The following is a 21,491-nucleotide window of genomic DNA, read 5'->3' on the forward strand; positions in this document are numbered from 1 at the left end:
AATCGTGTGTAGTTTTAATGTATTTATTTTTGCTTTTACTGCCGGATAGTATTTTATGTGTACATTCCATGTAATTTATCTGTTCTATTGGCTGATGTGCAGGTTATATACAGTCTGTCGCTATTGCATACATGCAGCAATGGGCATTTCTGTACTTGCCTCTTAGTGCACATGTGCAAGTGTCTCTAGGGCAGAAATGTGCCCAGAGGAGGCGTTTCTAGGCTGACATATTTGTAACTTGATTAGATACTGCCAAATTGCTTTCCAAAGTAGTTTTACCATTTACCCTTCCATCAGCAGTATCTGAGAGGGCCTGTTTTTCCTTATCTCTGTGACCACTTGTCTAACAGATTTTTGTTGACCTGTTGGGTGTAAAAAATATATCTCCTTGTGGGTTTTATTTTAAGACTTTATTTATTTGAGACAGAGGAAAAGAGAGAGCATGAGTGGGCTGAGGAACAGAGGGAGAAGCAGGCTCCATGATGAGCAGGGAGGCCAAGGTGGGGCTTGATCCCAAGAGCCCAGGATCATGACCTGAGCCAAAGCAGGTGGTTAACCAACTAAGCCAGCCAAGCGCCCTCTTCGTGTGGCTTCAACTGGCCACCTAAAGACCCTTTAACATCTCTCAAGGAAGGCGCCCCACCCCCACCCCAACTGCATTCCCCCACTCTCCCTACAAGCCCACTCCCCCACCCCCCGCTGCTGTCCATTTTCTTCCTTCTCTTCTCAAACTTTTCAGAGTTGTTCTGTTCTGGATCTGCACTTCCTCACCTCCCACTCAGTTCTCAGCTGTGTGGCCTCTACCCCCAGATCTTGGCTGAAATTTCTACAGCCAAGGTCATCAGGGAACCTGGCCTGAATCCAACAGATGTGCCTCAGCCTGCATTCCCACCTCCCTGCAACATAAATATGCCTTTGGCTTTCTCTTTCCTGCCTCTCCTATCAGTATTTATTCCTGTTCACTCAGTTTCTTCTCTGACCTTAGCAACTTCGCCTTTCTCTAGTGCCTTTAACGGTTGATGTTCCTTTTTCCTCTTTCTCTGCTCCTCCTTCCTCTGCCATTTCACCACTTCTGTTGTGACCATTTCTGTCAAGTTGATCCATGTGTCCATGGATTAAAACACTGCCTTATGCCAGAAGCCACCTGTTTCTCTTCTCAATCACATGCCCCTTCTCCCCACCATGGGAGTTATTGCTACAGTGAATTTTGTCTTTTTTTTTAAGATTTTATTTATTTATTCATGAGAGACAGAGAGGCAGAAACACAGGCAGAGGGAGAAGCAGGCTCTACATGGGAGAGTCCGACATGGAACTCGATGCTGATCCCGGGTCTCCAGAATCATGCCCTGCGCCAAAGGCGGTGCTAAACCGCTCAGCCACCCCGGCTGCCCCTACAGTGAATTTTGTCTTAATCATTCCTTTGCTTTTCTTTTTTTTTTTTTTTTTCTTTGCTTTTCTTAATGGGTTTTACTACCTATATTACTATCTCTAAACAGCAAATTGTTTAGTTTTGACTGGTTTTTGCCTTTGCATAAATGCAGTCATACTGTATATATTCTTCTGCAACTTGCTTTTCTCTCGACATTGTTTTTGAGTCATTCTTGTAGATGATGTTGCTATGGTTCCTTTATTTTCTGTATAATCCATTGTATATATATACCACAATTTACAATTTTTTTAGACTTTATTTGACAGAGAGAGAACACAACTAGGCAGAGTGGCAGGCAGAGAGAGAGGGAGAAGCAGACTCCCCACTGAGCAGGGAGCCCAATGTTGGGCTCAATCCCATGGATCATGACCTGAGCCAAAGGCAGACACTTAACTGACTGCGCCACCCAAGCGCCTCTAATTCATGATATTGTTGATAGGCATTGAGTTGTTGCAGTTTTTTCTACTACAAATAATACTGCTCGAACATTCTTCACTTATGCTCAGGTGCAGCTTAGCTAGGTAATATGAAACAGTTTCCCAAAATGGTCGCATCAGTCTATATTCCTACCAACTTTGGATAAAAATTCTTGTTCTACCCCCCTTGCCAGCACATCCTGTTATCAATTTTTATTTTCTGCCAACCTGGTAAGTATGAGATGATCTCTCATTGTGGTTGTAGTTTGGATTTCTGTGACTACTAATGAGGTTGCACACCTATTCACATGTACTCATATAAATCCTGTCTGGTCCCTTCTCTGTAAAAGTTCCACTCATGTCTTTCCCACTTAAAAATAAGTGGTTTGTTTTTCATTTTAAATTAATAGGAATGCTTTGCATGTTCTGAATACTAGTCCTTTACTAACCATATGTGTTGCAGATATCTTCTCCAGGTTTGTGGTTTGTCTTCTCAACCTGTTTAAGTGGAAATTCTTAGTTTTAATGTAGTCAAATTTATCTTTTCCTTTAGAGTTAGTGGGAGTTTTTGTCTTGTTTTAAGAAGTCTATATATCCCAAGGTCATAAAGAATTTCTTCTGGATTGTTTTCCCAAAGTTTTATGATTCAGTTATGTATGTGGTTGGTATGAGATAGGAATTCTCTTTCACTTTTTTCCCACATGAGGGGGATCCCTGGGTGGCTCAGCGGTTTGGTGCCTGCCTTTGGCCCAGGGCGCAATCCTGGAGTCCTAGGATCGTGTCCCATGTCAGGCTCCTGGCATGGAGCCTGCTTCTCCCTCTGCCTGTGTCTCTGCCTTTCTCTCTCTCTCTGTCTATCATAAGTAAATAAATAAATCTTAAAAAAAAAAAAAAAAAACCTTTTTTCCCACATGGGTAAGCAGTTGTCCCAGTGCATCTGTCTTTGGCGCAAGGCGTGATCCCAGGGTCCTGGGATCAAGTCCCGCATTGGGCTCCTTGTGAGGAGCCTGCTTCTCCCTCTGCCTATGTCTCTGCTTCTCTCTCTGTCTCTCATGAATAAGTAAATAAAATCTTAAAAAAAAAAAAAAAAGAATAGTGCATCCTTCCCCCAAGGATGTATAGTGTCATCTTCATCATAGATTAAGTGTCCATACATACATGGTTATTTCTGCACTCTCTATTTTGATGCATTGAACTATGCCAACTCTACCCTGTTTATTTTTTTTTCTCTACCCTGTTTAAAAGACTAAAGCTTTATAGTAAATCTTTTTTATTAAGCTGGCTCCTTGCCCAATGTGGGGCTTGACCTCATGACCCTAAGATCAAGGGTTGCATGGACTACCAACTAAGCCAGCCAGAAGCCCCTAAAACTTCATAGTAAATCTTGATATCTGGTAGAGGAAGTCCCCCCACCACCGTGTTCTTATTCAAGAGTATATAATTTGTAAACAGTGATATACACAGAACTTAAGTATTATACAGATGAATCTTGGGATCCCTGGGTGGCGCAGCGGTTTAGCGCCTGCCTTTGGCCCAGGGCGCGATCCTGGAGACCCAGGATCGAATCCCACATCAGGCTCCCGGTGCATGGAGCCTGCTTCTCCCTCTGCCTGTGTCTCTGCCTCTCTCTCTCTCTCTCTGTGACTATCATAAAAAAATAAAAAATTAAAAATTAAAAATTAAAAAAAATTATACAGATGAATCTTGACAAATACATACATCCATGTAATCTATCCCCCAGCAAAATAAAAGAGTATGTATGAGGTTATTTTTTTTTAAGTTCACATGGAAAAAATAAAAATAAAAAAAATAATAATAAAGTTCACATGGGGGATGCCTGGATGGCTCAGTGGTTGAGCGTCTGCCTTCAGCTCAGGGCATGATCCCAGAGTCCCAGGATCAAGTCCACATCAGGCTCCCTGCATGGATCCTGCTTCTCCTCCCTCTACCTATGTCTCTGCCTCTCTCTCTGTGTATCTTGTGAATAAATAAATAAAATCTTTTAAAAAAAATAAATTTCATATGGAGTGGATGTATCACACAGGGTTTTGGGTTTTTTTCCCCATCTTTTCATTATTAGGACTGCCATGAGTTACTTATTAATGCTGAATTCCCTATATATTTTGGATCATTCCCTTGAGGGAAAAAAATCCTAGAATTTAGAGTAAAGTAACTAGATCAAAGGACGTAAGCATTTTAAAGGCTCCTCCTGATTTTATTGCCATATTTTCTAAAAATCATCTGTAGTGTCTGAGTTCATGTTACTGCATGTTTACCAGCATGCATATTATCCTTGTTTTTGTTGTGGGGTTTTTTGTGTGTTTTTCTTTGTTTTGTTTTTTGCTGATGTAGTAGGTGAAAATGATACATTGTTGAAATGTACATTTCTTTACTATTGGAGCAAAAGGTTCCTGGACAAACCTAGCAAGAACATCCCACTGATGGGCAGCCTGGGTGGCTCAGTGGTTTAGCACCGCCTTCAGCCCAGGGCATGATCCTGGAGACCAGGGATCAAGTCCCACTTTGGCCCTGTTGCATGGGGCCTGTTTCTCCCTCTACCTGTGTCTCTGTTGCTCTCTGTGTCTCTCATGAATAAGTAAATAAAATCTTAAAAAAAAAAAATTCCACTGAAAGTTTACCACAGTCTATTGATTCTGTGCCATATACTGTGAGATACTTTATTTTCCAGTTTGTTTCTTCAAAATTGATTGCCATTCCCCTTTTACTGTCATACTTCTCTGGTGGAGATAACTTCCACCTGGCCCATTGCCTGTCAAGTCTCAAACTACCTTGTCGACACTCCTGCTGTGAACTTTGGGGAGGCACATCACCTTTCTTTTTTTCTTTTTTTTTTTAAGATTTTATTTATTCATTCATGAGAGAAGAGAGACAGAGACAGGGAAAGAGAGAAGCAGGCTCCATGCAGGGAGCCCAATGTGGGACTCAATCCCGGGACTCTACTCCAGGATCACACTCTGGGCCAAAGGCAGGCGCTCAACCACTGAGCCACCCAGGAATCCCCGCACATCACCTTTCTGAGCCTTGTTTTCCTCTCCTGTAAAATGGGAATAAGAATAATATCACCTTGGGATCCGTGGGTGGTGCAGCAGTTTGGCGCCTGCCTTTGGCCCAGGGCACGATCCTGGAGACCCGGGATCGAATCCCACGTCGGGCTCCCAGTGCATGGAGCCTGCTTCTCCCTCTGCCTATGTCTCTGTCTCTCTCTCTCTCTCTCTCTGTGACTATCATAAATAAATTTAAAAAAAAATTTTTTTAAAGAATAATATCACCTTAGAGGGTTAGTGCTAATCGAAAAGCACTTTACAAAAAAAAAAAAAAAAAGAAAAGCACTTTACCTTCACATGGATACAGCACTTTACAGGTTACAAAGCACTTTTGAGTCCATTTTCTCATTTTGGAAAATTAATAACTTTTCCTATTAAACAGATACATTATGTGAAATGTAAAAAATATAGAAAAATATAAAAAAGAAACAAACTAATTCAGAGAGATGACTATTCAGAGATTATGACTATTACCATTGTGATAAATTTCTTCCTAGTCTCTTTTCATTACATATATCTAAGATCATATTGTATAAACTATCTTATTTTTTTATACCTAAAATTATCACATGAGCTAGCTTCATAATGCTCTCATTTATGCCTGGTTGTATTAAAAGGCCTTTGTAAATAATAGCTCATTTAATCATAATAATAATATTTTTTTAAAAGATTTTATTTATTTATTCATGAGAGACACAGAGAGAGGCAGAGACACAGGCAGAGACACAGGCAGAGGAAGAAGCAGGCTCCATGCAGGGAGCCCGATGTGGGACTTGATCCTGGGTCTCCAGAATCACACCCTGGGCTGAAGGTGGCGCCAAACCGCTGAACCATCCAGGCTGCCCATAATAATAATATTAAGTAGGTTTTCCTTATAATGCAAATGAAGAAACTGGCACAGAGAGGTTAAGTAACTTTGCCATAGTCACACAGTTAATATGTAAAGAAACTGGAATTTCAAGCCAGGTGGTCATACTCCAGAATTTGTTCTTAACTCCTATATTATGCAGTATCTCTTATTACAGAAATTCCAGCCTATGGGTGTATCACAATTTATGTATCGGAGGCGTCTATTGTTTCAGTTTCCCTGTTACAAGTAAGACATTAATGTGTCCCACCTTTGATATGTTATGGCTTCAGATAAATACACAGAAATAGAATAGCTTGCTTAAGGAATATCAATATTTGTCAACATCCTTTAAAAAAACATTTATTTATTTATTTATTTATTTATTTATTTATTTATTTGAGAGAGAGGGAGAATGTGAGAGTGAAGGGAAGAAGGAGAGAGAGAATCTCAAGCTGACTCCCCACTGAGTGCAGAGCCCAGACCCATTTCATGATACTGAGATCATGACCTGAGCTGAAACCAAGAGTCAGTGGCTTGACTCACTGAGCCACCCAGGCACCCCAATATTTGCCAAAGTCTTGATCCAACTTGTCAAATTACCCTCCAGAAATTTGATTCCTGTTCTTGATATTCTCCAAAATTGGGATACAATTATAATATTTCAAATATTTTCTAATTTACTGGGTGAAAAAACTTGGCCATACATTCTCCAACCATAAGCTTTATCCTTTTTTTTTTTTAAGATTTTATTTTTTTTATTCATGAGAGACACACAGAAGCAGAGACACAGGCAGAGGGAGAAGCAGGCTCCCTGCGGGGAGTCCGATGTGGGACTTCATCCCAGGACCCCGGGATCATGACCTGTGCCAAAGACAGATGCTCAACCACTGAGCCACCCAGGTATCCCACATTATCCTTTTTTAAATAAACTTTTTATTTTGAGGTAATTGAATATTCACATGCAGTTGTAAGAAATAATACAGAGAGATCCCATGGTCCTTTTACCCTGTTTCCCCCAGTGGTGATATCGTGCAAAACTATGCAGAATATCAGAACGAGGATATTGATGTTGATACAGTCAAGATACAGAACATTTCCATTACCGCAAGAATCCCTCATGTTGACCTTTTATAGCCACACCCACTTCTCTCCTTCTATTCCCCTGTCACTAATCTATAGTCCATTTCTATAATTTTGTCATTTCAAGAATGCTATATAAATGGAACCCTACACTATATCACCTATTTGGATGGCTTTTCCCACTCAGCATAATTCTTTGGAAATTCATCCAGTTTGGTCCATTTATCAAAAGTTCATTCCCCAAAAAAAAAAAAAAAAATTTCATTCCTTTTTATTGCTGAGTAGTATTCCTTGCTGTGGATGCACTAATTGGTTTAACTAGTCGTCCATTGAAAGACATCTGGGTTGTTTCCAGTTTTTGACTGGAATGAATGAATGAATGAATGAATGAATAAATAAATACAGTTGCTATGAATATCCATGTACAGGTTGTTATGTGAATGTAAGTTTTAATTTTTCAAGGATGAATGCTCAGAAATAGAATTGCTGGGGACCACCTGGCTGGCTCAGTCAGTAGAGCATAAAACTCTTCATTTTAGGATTGTTTTTTTTTTTTTTTTTTTAGATTTTATTTATTTGTTCATGATAGTCACAGAGAGAGAGAGAGAGGCAGAGACACAGGCAGAGGGAGAAGCAGGCTCCATGCAGGGAGCCCGACGTGGGATTCGATCCCGAGTCTCCAGGATCGCGCCCTGGGCCAAAGGCAGGCGCCAAACCACTGCGCCACCCAGGGATCCCCTTCATTTTAGGATTGTAAGTTCAAGCCCCACATTGGGTATGGGGAATACTTAAAATCTCTTTTTTAAAAAGTGAAATTGCTGGGCTGTGTGGTAATTGCATGTTTAGTTTTATAAGAATAAACTGCGAAACTATTCTCCAGAGGGGCTGTACAGTTGTGCTATGTGCCCACCGGCAAAATAGGAGTCATCCAGTTTCTCTGTATCCTTGTGAGCATTTGGTGTTGTCACCATTTTTTATTTTAACCACTCTGATAGGTGTATAATAATATTTCATTGGGTTTTCTAAAAAATATTTATTTATTCATGAGAGACACAGAGAGAGAGGCAGAGACACAGGCAGAGGGAGAAGCAGGCTTCCTATGGGGAGCCCAAAGCGGGACTCATTCCCAGGATCCCGGGATCATGACCTGAGCCAAAGGCAAATGCTCAACCACTGAACCACCCAGGTGCCCCTCATTGTGGTTTTAACTTGTATTAGCCTGGCAGCAAATGATGTTGAACATTTTCTCATATGTATATTTGCCATTTGTATATCCTCCTGGTGAAATATATCTTTCTCGTTTTTGCCTATTTTCTAACTGGATTATTTGGGAGAGGAATATTGGAGTTATTTGGTGGTGGTGTAGTTATTGTTTAGTTTTGAGAGTTTTTCGTATATTCTAGATAGTAGCCATGTGTCATATATATGGTTTACAAATATATTATTTTAGTCTGTAGTTTGTCTTTTTATCCTCTTAACAGGGTCTTTCACAAAGCAAAAGTTTTCAATTTTGATGCAGTCCAGTTTATCAGTGTTTCCTTTTATGGATCATGCTTCTTGGTGTTAGGTCTAAGAACTCTGTGTAAGCCCTAGAGCTCAAAGATTCTCTCCCATGATGTTTTCTAAAACATTTGTAGTTTTAGGTTTTACATTTAAGTCCATGATCTATTCGAGTTAATTTTGGTAGATGGTGTGCAGTTTGTTTTTGTTTTTGGTTTGGTTTGGTTTTTGGGTGTCTTTTTTTGCTCCTGAGTGTGCAATGGACATTCCAGTTGTTTCAGCACCATTGGTTAAGCAGGCTATGTTTCCTCAGCTGAACTGGTTTTGCACCTTTATCAAAAATCAGCTGGGCACATTTATTTCCATCTATTTCTGAGTTCCCTTTCTTCTTTTTCTTTTTTAAAAATATTTTATTTAGGGACGACTGGGTGGCTCAGCGGCTGAGCATCTCCTTCAACCCAGGGTGTGATCCTGGGGACCCAGGATCGAGTCCCACATCGGGCTCCCTGCATGGAGCCTGCTTCTCTCTCTGCCTGTATCTCTGACTCTCTCTCTCTCTCTCTCTCTGTGTGTGTGTGTGTGTGTGTGTCTCATGAATAAATAAATAAAATCTTTAAAAATATTTTTTTAATTTAAGTTCAATTTGCCCTGAATTCCCTCTTCTATTCCACTGATCCATGTGCCTGTCCCTCTGCCAGTACTACAGCCTTGATTTCTGTAGCTATACAATTAGTTTTGAGATCAGGTAAATTAATTTATCCGAGTTTGAAAAACTATTTTAGTTATTCTAGTTACTTTGTCTTTCCACATAAACTTTATTTTTTTTTAAGATTTTATTTATTTATTCATGAGAGACACAGAGAGAGAGAGAGAGAGAGAGAGAGAGGCAGAGGGAGAAGCAGGCTCCGTGCAGGGAGCCCAACTTGGGACTCGATCCCGGGTCTCCAGGATCAGGCCCTGGGCTGAAGGCGGCGCTAAACCACTGAGCCACCTGGGCTGCCCTCCACATAAACTTTATTTATTTATTTATTTATTTTTTTTTTTTTTCACATAAACTTTAGAATGATCCTGTCTACATCTAAAAAATTATTGCGGGCATGCTGGTAGGAATTGCATTAAACTGTATGTGGATTTTCTTTTAAAGATTTTATTTATAAAAATTAAAAAATTAAAAAAAAATTAAAAATTAAATAAAAAAATTAAAAAATAAAAATAAAGATTTTATTTATTGGGGCACCTGGGTGGCTCAGCGGTTGAACATCTGCCTTTGGCTCAGGACCTGATCCCAGCATCCTGGGATCGAGTCCCGCATCAGGATCCCTGCATGGAGCCTGCTTCTTCCTCTGCTTGTGTCTCTGCCTCTCTCTGTGTGTGTATCTCATGAATAAATAAATAAAATCTTTATTTAAAAAAAAAAGGAATATGTTTATCTATTGATATTGAACGTTTGATCTTCAAGATAAAATGTTAAGTGAAGAAGAAAGAAAGCACCCGTGCACAACAGTGTGTCTGGTATGTCATTATGTGTTTAAAAGGGAAAAGATGGGGCACCTGGGTGACTCAGTGGTTGAGCATCTGCCTTTGGCTCAAGTCATGATCCCGGAGTCCAGGGATCAAGTCCTACATCCAGCTCTCCACAGGGAGCCTGCTTCTCCCTCTGCCTGTGTCTCTGCCTCTCTCTGTGTGTCTCTCATCAATAAATAAATATATTAAAAAAAATTTTTTTTTAAAAAGAGGGATGCCTGGGTGGCTCAGCAGTTGGGTGCCTGCCTTCGGTCCAGGGTGTGATCCTGGAGTCTCAGGATCGAGTCCCGCATTGGGATCCCTGCATGGAGCCTGCTTCTCCCTCTGCCCGTGTCTCTGCCTCTCTCTCTCTCTCTCTCTGTGTCTCTTGTGAATAAGTAAATAAAATCTTAAAAAAAAAATCAGGCTGAATACACAAGCAATGAACAGCGCTTCCTGGAGGGACCCCCATTCATGCTCAGTGCCACAGTGGACAAAAAATTGTCAGGCTGGCCTTTTCCCAGCCCAGACACCAACCTAGGGCTCCGGGGAGGCTGTGGGGCAACCTAAGTAATAAGCAGAGACAGGCTGGGCCCTGTAGCCTGCCACACTGTCTGCCCTTTGAACCTGCCCTTTGGGTGTTTGCTTTTGCAGACACTTAAGCCTCCAGCCTGGACAGCGGAGAGGGGTGGAGAGGGAAGGAGCCCTCCCATTGGCCAAAGGGCCCTCTGGATTGCCCAAGTCCCAGGGACCAGCACATAGACTCAGAATTCATTGGGAGGCTGCCAGATGGGGGATTGGGATCCAGATCCTGAGGATCCTGACTATGGGGGTGAGGTGGACTCATGCAGTTCTAGGGAGACCTTTCCCACTGTTCCACCCTATCAGGGTGTCTCCCCACCTCCTCAAGTCCTTCCACGACCCTCCTTCCAGGCCCCCTCATGTTTGTAAGTGTCCCTTGGGTGGGCCTTGATGTCAGTGCTGGGATCCACACAGGTTGGGTACAGAGGTGTGGGATTTCTCGGAGAGCTTGGAACAGAACTCACCCAAACCCCCTCAGTCCTCTCATCGTAGACCACTACATCACAAGTGGTGAGAGGGCCTATGAGAGTTCCAGGAGCCAGCTGCACCCACCCACAGACACACTTTCGGGAATCCTCAGACTCAAATGGGGGTGTGCACAGCTACATATCATTATGTCAAAATTGTCCGATTATGTGTCTGACAGTCCCACTACTTCCAAGAGTCAGGAATGTGTCTGGTTTTGCCCACTGCCATATTCCCAATGTCCATTCAGTGTCCAGCACACAGAAGGCACCCAATATTTGTGGAATGAATTAACGCTCTCAGATGTAGGCTCAGGAACCCACTTTGTGGTGTGTCCTGGCTTCAGCCCACAGACCTGGCTATCCTTGGAGTAGGGATCAGGAACTCTGCAAATCCAGGTCTCTAACGTCCCCGGCTGAAACTGGAGCCCTCCCATGAGGGGGCTGGATGTTTTCTTGAGTCAAGAAAACAACCAGCAGTTAAAAAGAATGAAATCTTGCCATTTACAATGATGTGGATGGAACTTGAGCACATTACTCTAAGCTAAGTCAATCAGAGAAAGACAAATACCATATGATTTCACTCATATGTGGAATTTAAGAATCAAAACAGATGCACATAGGGGAAGGGAAGGAAAAATAAAATGAGAAACGGGGAGGCAAACCATAAGGGACTCTTAACTATGAGAAACAAACTGAGGGTTGCTGGAGGGAAGGTGGGTAGGGGGTGGGGCAACTGGGTGATGGGCATTAAGGAGGGCACTCAAAATAATGAGGACTGGGTAAGGTAAGCAACTGAAGACTCACTGGATTCTACCTCTAAAACTAATAATAAGGTATATGTTAATTAAATTGAACTTAAAACAAAAAATTTTAGATTTTATTTATGGGCAGCCCCGGTGGCGCAGAGGTTTAGCACCGCCTTTGACCCAGGGCGTGATCCTGGAAACCTGGGATCGAGTCCCACATTGGGCTCCCTGCATGGAGCCTGCTTCTCCCGATGCCTGTGTCTCTGCCTCTCTCTCTCTCTGTGACTCTCATGAATAAATAAAATCTTTTTTAAAAATAAATAAATAAGGAAAAAAAAAAAAATAAATAAATAAATAAATAAATAAATAAGGGATCCCTGGGTGGCGCAGCGGTTTGGCGCCTGCCTTTGGCCCAGGGCGCGATCCTGGAGACCCGGGATCGAATCCCACATCGGGCTCCCGGTGCATGGAGCCTGCTTCTCCCTCTGCCTATGTCTCTGCCTCTCTCTCTCTCTCTCTGGGACTATCATAAATAAATAAAAATTAAAAAAAAAAATAAATAAATAAATAAATAATCACACAGAAGAATGCAAAATGAATACAGTTTGCTCTGAGAACTTGTAACAGGAGTGCCTGGCCCAGTCTGGCCGTCCTAAAGTGAGATCTGAGGAAGGAGTCCAGCAGCGGATGAGCAGCGGTGAGGCCGGGAGGTGCAGAGAGGGAGCTTATGCTAGGCAGCTGTAAAAGTTCCCTCCCCCTTGGCTGCCCCTCTGTGGGCTCTGTTTGCTGGCAATCCTGACAGCATCTGCCACCTAAGAGGTCAGTGACTAATGTAGGGAGCCAACCTTTACCCCATACTTCCAGGAGAGGGCACCCTGCTCCTAGGTTTCGCTTTTGCCTACCAAAGTCCTGTGATGGCATAAACCTCCCAGCTGCCTTAAGGAGACAAAATAGTTTATTGCTCCTTCTTGTAGGAGAAACTAAGAGAGAATTTTGATGGATAAGGTTAGTAGTCTGTTGACTTGTTTTGAGAGTCTTTAGGGACGCCTGGGTGGCTCAGCGGTTGAGCCTCTGCCTTCGGCTCAGGGCGTGATCCTGGAATCCTGGAATCCTGGGATCGAGTCCCACATCGGGCTCCCTGCATGGAGCCTGCTTCTCCCTCTGCCTATGTCTCTGCCTCTCTCTCTCTCTCTCTCTCTCTCTCTGTATGTGTGTCTCTCATGAATAAATAAATAAAATCTTTAAAAGAGAGAGAGTTTTTAGCCCAAGGAAGCATCTGCTCTGGCAGTGGATAGTGACATTCACTATAATAATACTATCTGATATTTACTAAGTACTTTCTATGCTCCACCCTATAGGTTAGATGCTGCGATTATACCTATTTTACAGATGAAAAAAACAGAGGTTTATAGTGGTCAACTGGCCCAAAGTTAGGAAGCACTGATAACATCTGACTCTTGGACCCCTCTTGATAAGCATTGTGCTATTCTGTTTTCCTATCATGCTCTTCCCAATACCCCACCAACACTGGGAAGTACCAGATGCTGTATGTGAAGAAGACACAAGGAGGAATGACACAAAGACCCCTTTCCTGTGGAGCTCCATATTAGTGGGGGAAAAAAAAAAGATTTTATTTATTTATTTATTTATTTATTTATGAGAGACACAGAGAGAGGAGCAGAAACACAGGCAGAGGGAGGAGAAGCAGGCTCCATGCAAGGAGCCCAACGTGGGACCCGATCCTGGGGCTCCAGGATCATGCCCTGGGCTGAAGGCAGACACTCAACCGCTGAACCACCCAGGTGTCCCAATAAATAAAATCTTTAAAAAAAATTAAAAATAAAATAAAGGCAGTTATATAAACCCTCATACACATGCTCATTCACACATACACATTTTCCTGGCCATCACACACAAATACACTTATATTCTCACTCACTCATACACATGCACACACATTCATTCATATATTCAGTACACACTTACTCCCACTTAGGTGTTCGACAAAGATTGGCCCTTGACCTATGCTTTAACTGTCACAGCCCTGAAGCCCAAGGTTCAACCAACGCTCTGTGAGCTGTTTGTAACACCCCTCCCTTCTTCTTCCCCTCCCTTTATTCCACAAACATTGCTGGCCACCCACTGGAGAGCAGACTACTGGGGAACATGGATGACTCAGAGCTGGCTCCTGCCCTCCAGGAACTTCCTACCTCTGGGGGAGAAAGACTCACCAAGAACCACCACTTAGACCATGGACACCAAGGCACACCTAAGCAAAGCATCCAGAAGGGAGGGAGGGAATGATGTATCAGCCTGGAGACTATGGAGGTTTCTCAGAGAAAGAGGCACCTATCTGGGTCTAGAAAGAACCAGGCAGAGAAAGCAGAAAGAGACCTGCTCCAGCATGGAAACATTTGAAAGTAGTCATGGCAGAGTTTAAAAAAAAAAAAAAAAAAAAGTGAGGGAAAATAGCAGCTAACATCAGGAACTCTTTCAAACCCTCCATGTAGGGGATCCCTGGGTGGCCCAGTGGTTTAGCACCTGCCTTTGGCCCAGGGTGTGATCCTGGAGTCCCAGGATCGAGTCCCACGTCAGGCTCCCGGCATGGAGCCTGCTTCTCCCTCCTCCTGTTGTCTCTGCCTCTCTCTCTCTCTATGTCTATCATAAATAAATAAATCTTAAAAAAAAAAAAACCTCCATGTAGATTATCCTGTTTAACCCCCTCAATAATCCTATGGGATAAAAAAATCATTAACTACATTTTGTAGATAAGGAAACGAAGGTCAGGAAAACCCAGCTGATAAGCTGCAGAGTCAGGATCTGAACTCAGTTCCGTATTTTTTTTTTAATTTTTTTTATTTATTTATGATAGGCACACAGTGAGAGAGAGAAAGAGAGGCAGAGACACAGGCAGAGGGAGAAGCAGGCTCCATGCAGGGAGCCCGATGTGGGACTCGATCCTGGGCCTCCAGGATCGCGCCCTGGGCCAAAGGCAGGCGCTAAACCACTGCACCACCTAGGGATCCCTTTTTTTCGTTTTTTTTTTTTTTTTTTTAATTTTTTTTATTTATTTTGAACTCAGTTCCATCTAGCTCCAAAGTGTAGACTCATGGTACCAGGGTTCTGCTGCTTTGGTTGTGATCACTTCTGCTTCCCACGCATAGATACCCTTCTTCTTTCCCCTCCTGACACTGAAGGGGACCCTGACAGGGGCAACCATATAGTATCACTCTCCCCACTGCCTTCAAAATCTATCTAAGTATCCTAGTGCTTCCTGCCCAAGAAGAACTTTCTGGTAGTGTGCCCTCATAGACCATACTATATTGTTTTGGTTTGGGCAAACAGCTTTATAAATATTGTGCCTCTAAATTCTTCACAGAGGATTAAACGCCTAGAAGGCCAAGACTCCTCCAGAGCAGCCACCAGGTCTTGGGCAAATCTGCATCCCAGCCTCTGGCTTCAGGACTGGCCCAGGGGAGCCACCTGGTCAAGATTTTTGGACTGGAAGGTAGTCCTTGGGATGTTTGCCCAGTAGATGATGTTTTCTGATACTTTGTATCAGTTGCCCCCAAAAGAAGGTATGAAGTATGAATTAATTGCCCATTTTTTTAAATTTGAAGAGTTCCGACAGAAATCCATATTTCTAAGTTCTCTTGAAAAAATGATGGGGGGGATCCCTGGGTGGCTCAGCGGTTTAGCACCTGTCTTTGGCCCAGGGCGCGATCCTGGAGTCCCAGAATTGAGTTCCACGTCGGGCTCCCAGCATGGAGCCTGCTTCTCCCTCCTCCTGTCTCTGCCTCTCTCTCTGTGTCTATCATAAATAAATAAATAAATAAATAAATAAATAAATAAATAAATAAATAAATCTTTAAAAAAAAAAAGATCAGATCTGGGAATTGAGTGTATGTTGTCATATAACAATGGGTGGGAAAAAAAAAAAAAAACAATGGGTGGGCAAGTCAGATGTTAGCTGCTCTCTCTAGATGGTGTGTAAGTTCTCCAGGCCAACATACATCCTGGCCCTTGGCCCACTTAAGTTGTTCTGGCAGTTTGATCTCTGGCTTAGTTTTCTCAACAGTCCAGGATCATCCCAATCATCATTGGTTGCCATTCTTCCTTTTTTTTTTTTAAGATTTTATTTATTTATTCATGAAAGACACAGAGAGTGAGAGGCAGAGACACAGGCAGAGGGAGATGCAGGCTCCATGCAGGGAGCCCAATGTGGGGCGCGATTCTGGGACTCCAGGACCACACCCTGGGCCAAAGGCAGGTGCTTAACCGCTGAGCCACCCAGGCGTCCCATTTGTTGCCATTCTTATTTGCATTGCAGCCACTGAGTTGTTTGCCTCTATGCTAGATGTCTCCACATTGCAGGACTTCCTGTGTTGGTTATATTTACCTATCTTCTAGTTGCCACTGGGATCCTAAAATGCAAGCATTAACACTAATCCCTGTGGGGCTCCTAGTTGGCTCAGTCTGTGGAGCATATGACTCTTTTTTTTTTTTTTTAAGATTTTATTTATTTATTCATAGATACAGAGAGAGAGAGGCAGAGACACAGACAGAGGGAGAAGCAGGCATCATACAGAGAGCCTGACGTGGGACTCGATCCAGGGTCTCCAGGATCACGCCCTGGGCTGCAGGCGGCGCTAAACCGCTGCGCCACCAGGGCTGCCCAGCATATGACTCTTGATCTCGGGTTGTTTGAGCCTCACGCTGGATGTGGAGATTACTTAATAAAATCTATTTAAAAAAATAATAATAACCCCTTAAACTCAAGCTTCCAGGATGGATCCTTGCAGCCTCCTTGTGAGGTGGGCAGGGCTGGAATTGTTACACATTTGACTAAAGAGTAAACAGGGGGGCACCTGGGTGACCCAGTTAAGTGGCTGCCTTTTGGCTCAGGTTATGATCCTGGGGTTCTGGGATCCAGCCCCACATTGGGCTTCCCGCTCAGCAAGGTGTCTGCTTCTCCCTCTCTCTCTCTGCCTCTCCTCTGTCTTGTGTTCTCTCTCTCTCTCTTTTACTATCTCTCAAATAAATAAAGTGATGAGCACTTGCCTTAAGCATCACAGAGTCAGCAGTGGACAAGTGCCTGGGGGTGGAACAGCTCACACCCAGATAGGGAGTTGGATATACCAGTGGTCATGTGGCATGAGGATTGTGCTCTGAGATCCTGGATCCTGGGGGTAGAAGAGGACAGTCTAAAAGGAGGACAAAGAGCTTGGCACCACTTCTCCATGGTGGTCTGAGGCTAACTGTTGGTAATCTGTCCTGGCATCCAGTTAGCTATCACTATGTAACAAATCACCCATGTTTAGTGGCATAAAACAATAATAATTATTATTATTACCTTTCAGTTTGGGGGTTGATTGAGCTCAGCTGGGCAGTTCTTACTCTGGGTCTCTTGTGTGGTTGCAGTTAGATAGTGACTGGACTGATGTCATCTTGAAGGCTTCCTCATGCACAGGACTGCCAGGTGATGCTGGCTGTCAGCTGGGACCTCAGTAGGCTGTTGCGGGACACCTGCACATGGCCTCTTCATGTAGCCTGGACTTCCTCCTAGCATGGTAGCTGGGTTCCAAGGATGAGAGTCCCAAGAGAGAGCCAGGCAGAATTTGTGTAATCCTTTTTTTCTTTAAAATTTTTTTTCCTGGGGATCCCTGGGTGGCTCAGCGGTTTAGCGCCTGCCTTTGGCCCAGGGCGTGATCCTGGAGTCCCTGGATCGAGTCCCGCACTGGGCTCCTGGCATGGAGCCTGCTTCTCCCTCCTCCTGTGTCTTTGCCTCTCTCTCTCTCCGTGTCTATCATGAATGAATGAATAAATAAATCTTTAAAAAAATAAAAACATAAAAACATAAAATTTTTTTTCCCTAACTTTCTGCGCTCTAGCTCGTGGTGGCAGCAGCAGGTGCGCCCTCGACATGCAGAACGACGCCGGCAAGTTCGTGGACCTGTACGTGCCGCGGAAATGCTCCGCCAGCAACCGCATCATCGGCACCAAGGACCACGCGTCCATCCAGATGAACGTGGCCGAGCTTGACAAGGTGACTGGCAGGTTCAACGGGCAGTTTAAGACCTACGCTATCTGCGGGGCCATTCGCAGGATGGGCGAGTCTGATGACTCCATCCTCTGGCTGGCCAAGGCCGACGGCATCATTTCAAAGAACTTCTGACGGGAGAAGACCACGGATGGAGGACATTTGTCATAAATAAACAGTAAAACCCTCCCCCCGCAAAAAAAGTTTTTCCCTAGCTTTATGGAGATATAAAGGACATAGAACATTGTATAACTTTAAAGTATACAATTTGATGATTTGACAAACATACGTATTATGAAAAGATGAACACAATAAGATTAATTAACTATATACTTATTCGCCTCACATGATTATCAGTAATTCTTTTGTTGTGGTGGTAATAGTGGTGATGAGAACCTTTAAGATCTACTCTCTTAGGGGATCCCTGGGTGGCGCAGCGGTTTGGCGCCTGCCTTTGGCCCAGGGCGCGATCCTGGAGTCCCGGGATCAAATCCCACGTCGGGCTCCCAGTGCATGGAGCCTGCTTCTCCCTCTGCCTGTGTCTCTGCCTCTCTCTCTCTGACTATCATAAATAAATAAAAATTTTAAAAAAAGATCTACTCTCTTAGCAATTTTCAAGTGTGCAATACAGTCTTGTAAACTATAGTCACCACCTTGTACATTAGAATTTATTTATCTTCTAACTGGAGGTTTATGCCCCCTGACCAGCATCTCCCCATTTCCCCACCTCCCAGCCCCTGGCAACCACCATTCTACTCTGTTTCTATGAGTTTGGCTTTTTGAGACCCCACATACAAGTAAGACATGCAGTGTTTGCCTTTATCTCTCTGATTTATTTCACTTATAACACCCTCAAGTCCATCAATCTTATCCCAAATGGCAGGATTTCCTTTTTTTTTTTTTTAAGATTTATTTATTTTAGAAAGAGAGAGTGTGTGCAAGCAGAAGGAAGGGCAGAGGGAGAGGGAGAGAGAGAGAATCCCAAGCAGGCTCCGTGCTGGGCTTGGGCTGATGGTGGGCTCGATCTCATAATCCTGAGATCATAACCTGAGCCAAAACCAAGAGTTGGATACCTAACCTACTGAGCCACCCAGGCACCCCAGGATTTCCCTCTTTTATGGCTGAATAATATTCCATTGTGTGGGGAAAAGTGGCATATTTTTTCTTTATCCATTCATCCATCAGTGGACACTCAGGTGTTTCTACATCTTTTTTTTTTTTAAGATTTTATTTATTTATTCACAGAGACAGAGAGATAGAGAGAGGCAGAGGGAGAAGCAGGCTCCATGCAGGGAGCCCGATGCGGGACTCGATTCCGGGTCTCCAGGATCACACCCCAGGCCGCAGGCGGTGCCAAAACGCTGCGCCACCGGGGCTGCCCCGTGTTTCTACATCTTGGCCATTTTTTGGTATCACCTTTTATGATCTAGCTTTGGATTCATACTGGCATCATGTTCATCGTACTGTTATTTGAAGTAGTCACAAAGACCCACTCAAGTTCAAGAGAAGGGTCCAGAGATTCTACCATTTGATTAAAGAGTAACAAGGTTCTAGACGAGCATGAGGGATAGGGGATGTTGATGCAATCATTTTTGAAAAATATACTCTACCAGAAAAGGAGAGGGGAACTCTGGAGTCAGATGCCTGGGTTAGAATCCCATTTGGACTCTTTTGGCTCTGGTCTGTTTCCTCATCTATAAAATAGGACTAATAATAGCACCTATTTCATGTGATTGTTGTGAGAATTGAATGAGACAAGGTCTCAAAGGTTGTGAGAATTGAATGAGACAAGGTCTCAAAGGGCAGGGTACCTGGCACATGGCCAGTGTTCAGTCAATATCGCTGTTGTTAGGCTATTATGCAAAGTCATGATAGGCCATCATGACAGGTCGTCATGACAAGTGTGAGTCACCACAGCAGGCTATTGCCTGTTTGTATGTGTGTGAGGAAACTTGGAGGCATGTTCAAAGCTGTATGTGCATGAGGGTCCAGGCACACATGCCCAGAGGAGCTGATGAGTGAGTCCATGTGTCGGTGTGAGCACTTACCTAGGTGAGACCTTGGGTGGAGGCCTGCTCGTGTGTGACGGCACATGCAGGACTCTAACTGTGTGTGAGTATGTGAGACAGGGGAGTGCAAATGACTGAGGGTCAGTGTGTGTCCATAGCTGTGCACAAGTAGTACTGGATATGGGTAGACTGAGCCATGAGGGTCCATGAGACTGTGGGTTATGGCCAAGCGTATGTGTTAGAGTGTGTGTATATATGTGCATGAGGGTGTGTGTATCTGTCCATACTTGATGCTTGGAAAAAATGAGAAAATGTAGAAACAAAGGATGCTTTCAAACCTTCCCAGGGATGTTTGAATCAAATGAACCCTTGGGGACTGTGACCAGCTGGAAAGACAAGGCAAGCCAGGTGGAGGCATGTGGAGAAAGGCTTTTCTGAGGTTCATAATCACACTTGGGCTGAGGGCCAGGGGCCCTGTTAGGGCCAAGAGCTTCCCACACACAGTCTCCTCTTCAGCTTGGATGACAGCTCCATATCTGGGCCCTCCTCCTTCTAATTCCCATCACTATTAGTAGGTAATTTGTTCATTCATTCACATATTTTTTTTAGTCATCTAGTTTATTCTTTTAATTTTAATTTTAATTCCAGTTAACACACAAAAATATGGAACACTTTGGGGTACCTGGGTGGCTCAGTCAGTTAAGTGTCTGCCTTTGGCTCAGGTCATTGTCCCAGGGTCCTGGGATCAAGCCCAGCTCTGTGTCAGGCTCCTTGCTCAGCAGGGAGTCTGCTTCCCCCTCTCCTTCTGCCCCTCTCTGCACTTCATGCTCACTATCTTGCTCTCTCACTCTCTCAAATAAATAAAATCTTAAAAAGTAGGAAGTACTTGGGATGTCTGGGTGGCTTAGTGGGTGAGCATCTGCCTTTGGCTCAGGGCATGATCCTAGTCTGGGGATAGAGTCCCACAACAAGCTCCCTGCAAGGAGCCTGCTCCTCCCTCGTCTATCTCTCTGCCTTTCTCTGTGTGTCTCTCATGAATAAATAAATAAATAAAATATTAAAAAAAAAAAAGGAAGCACTTCATGAATTTGCATGTCAACCTTCCACAGGGGCCATGCTGATCTTCTCTGTATTGTTGCACATTTAGTCTATGTGCTGTCGAAGGAAAGTAGTCATTCAAATATCTATTGAATACCTCCCATGGACCAGGAACCATGCTAAAGGCTGGGGATAAAGCAATGAACAAAGCTCCTGTCCTGGAGGAGCTAATGTCAGTTGGAGGGGGTATTATATACGTAAACACGTGTATCGTGGACAAACGTCCCATCAGGTGATTGTGAGGGCCATGAAGAAAAATTAGAGGGATGAGGGTGACTTGGGAGGTGGGAGACACTCTAGAGAGGAGGTCAGGGAGGCTTGTCTGAGGAGCAGGAAACTGAGTGTTCAGGGGAAGACAAATATTTTAGGCAAAGGAAACAAGAAGCACCAAGGCCTTAGGTGAGAATGTGCCCAGCATATTCCAGGGATGAGGAAAGGAGACCATTGCAGCTGCAGTGAGATGAACTAGAGGCAGAGTGGAGGAGACTGGGTCACAAAGCTGCCAGGCAATGGAGAACCATGAGCTTCAGCAGGGGCAGCTGACCCTCTTTATTCTCCTTTGCCTTCTCCACCACCCTTATGTGTTGCTTTCCTACAGCTGCTGTGCCAACTTACTGTGGGCCAGTAGCATAAAGCAACTGAAATTCTTCTCGCAGAGTTATGGGCACCAGAGTCCAAAATCAAAGTCACCAGGGTTACACTTCCT

The 21,491-nt window shown here is 43.7% G+C and overlaps 1 non-coding gene and 1 pseudogene across 1 annotated transcript; one reads left to right on the forward strand and one right to left on the reverse strand.

The window, feature by feature from the left end:
• The first annotated feature begins 17,520 nt into the window (after positions 1-17,520).
• Positions 17,521-17,865, forward strand: LOC140617875 (small ribosomal subunit protein eS21 pseudogene; annotated as a pseudogene).
• Positions 17,866-20,751: 2,886 nt separating this feature from the next.
• On the reverse strand, positions 20,752-20,859 carry LOC140618894 (U6 spliceosomal RNA). Its single transcript, XR_012018892.1, has one exon. It is a non-coding gene; the product is annotated as a U6 spliceosomal RNA (small nuclear RNA).
• Positions 20,860-21,491: the final 632 nt, after the last annotated feature.

The sequence above is a fragment of the Canis lupus genome, chromosome 26 (assembly GCF_048164855.1).
Source record: "Canis lupus baileyi chromosome 26, mCanLup2.hap1, whole genome shotgun sequence".
Lineage (NCBI taxonomy): Eukaryota > Metazoa > Chordata > Mammalia > Carnivora > Canidae > Canis > Canis lupus.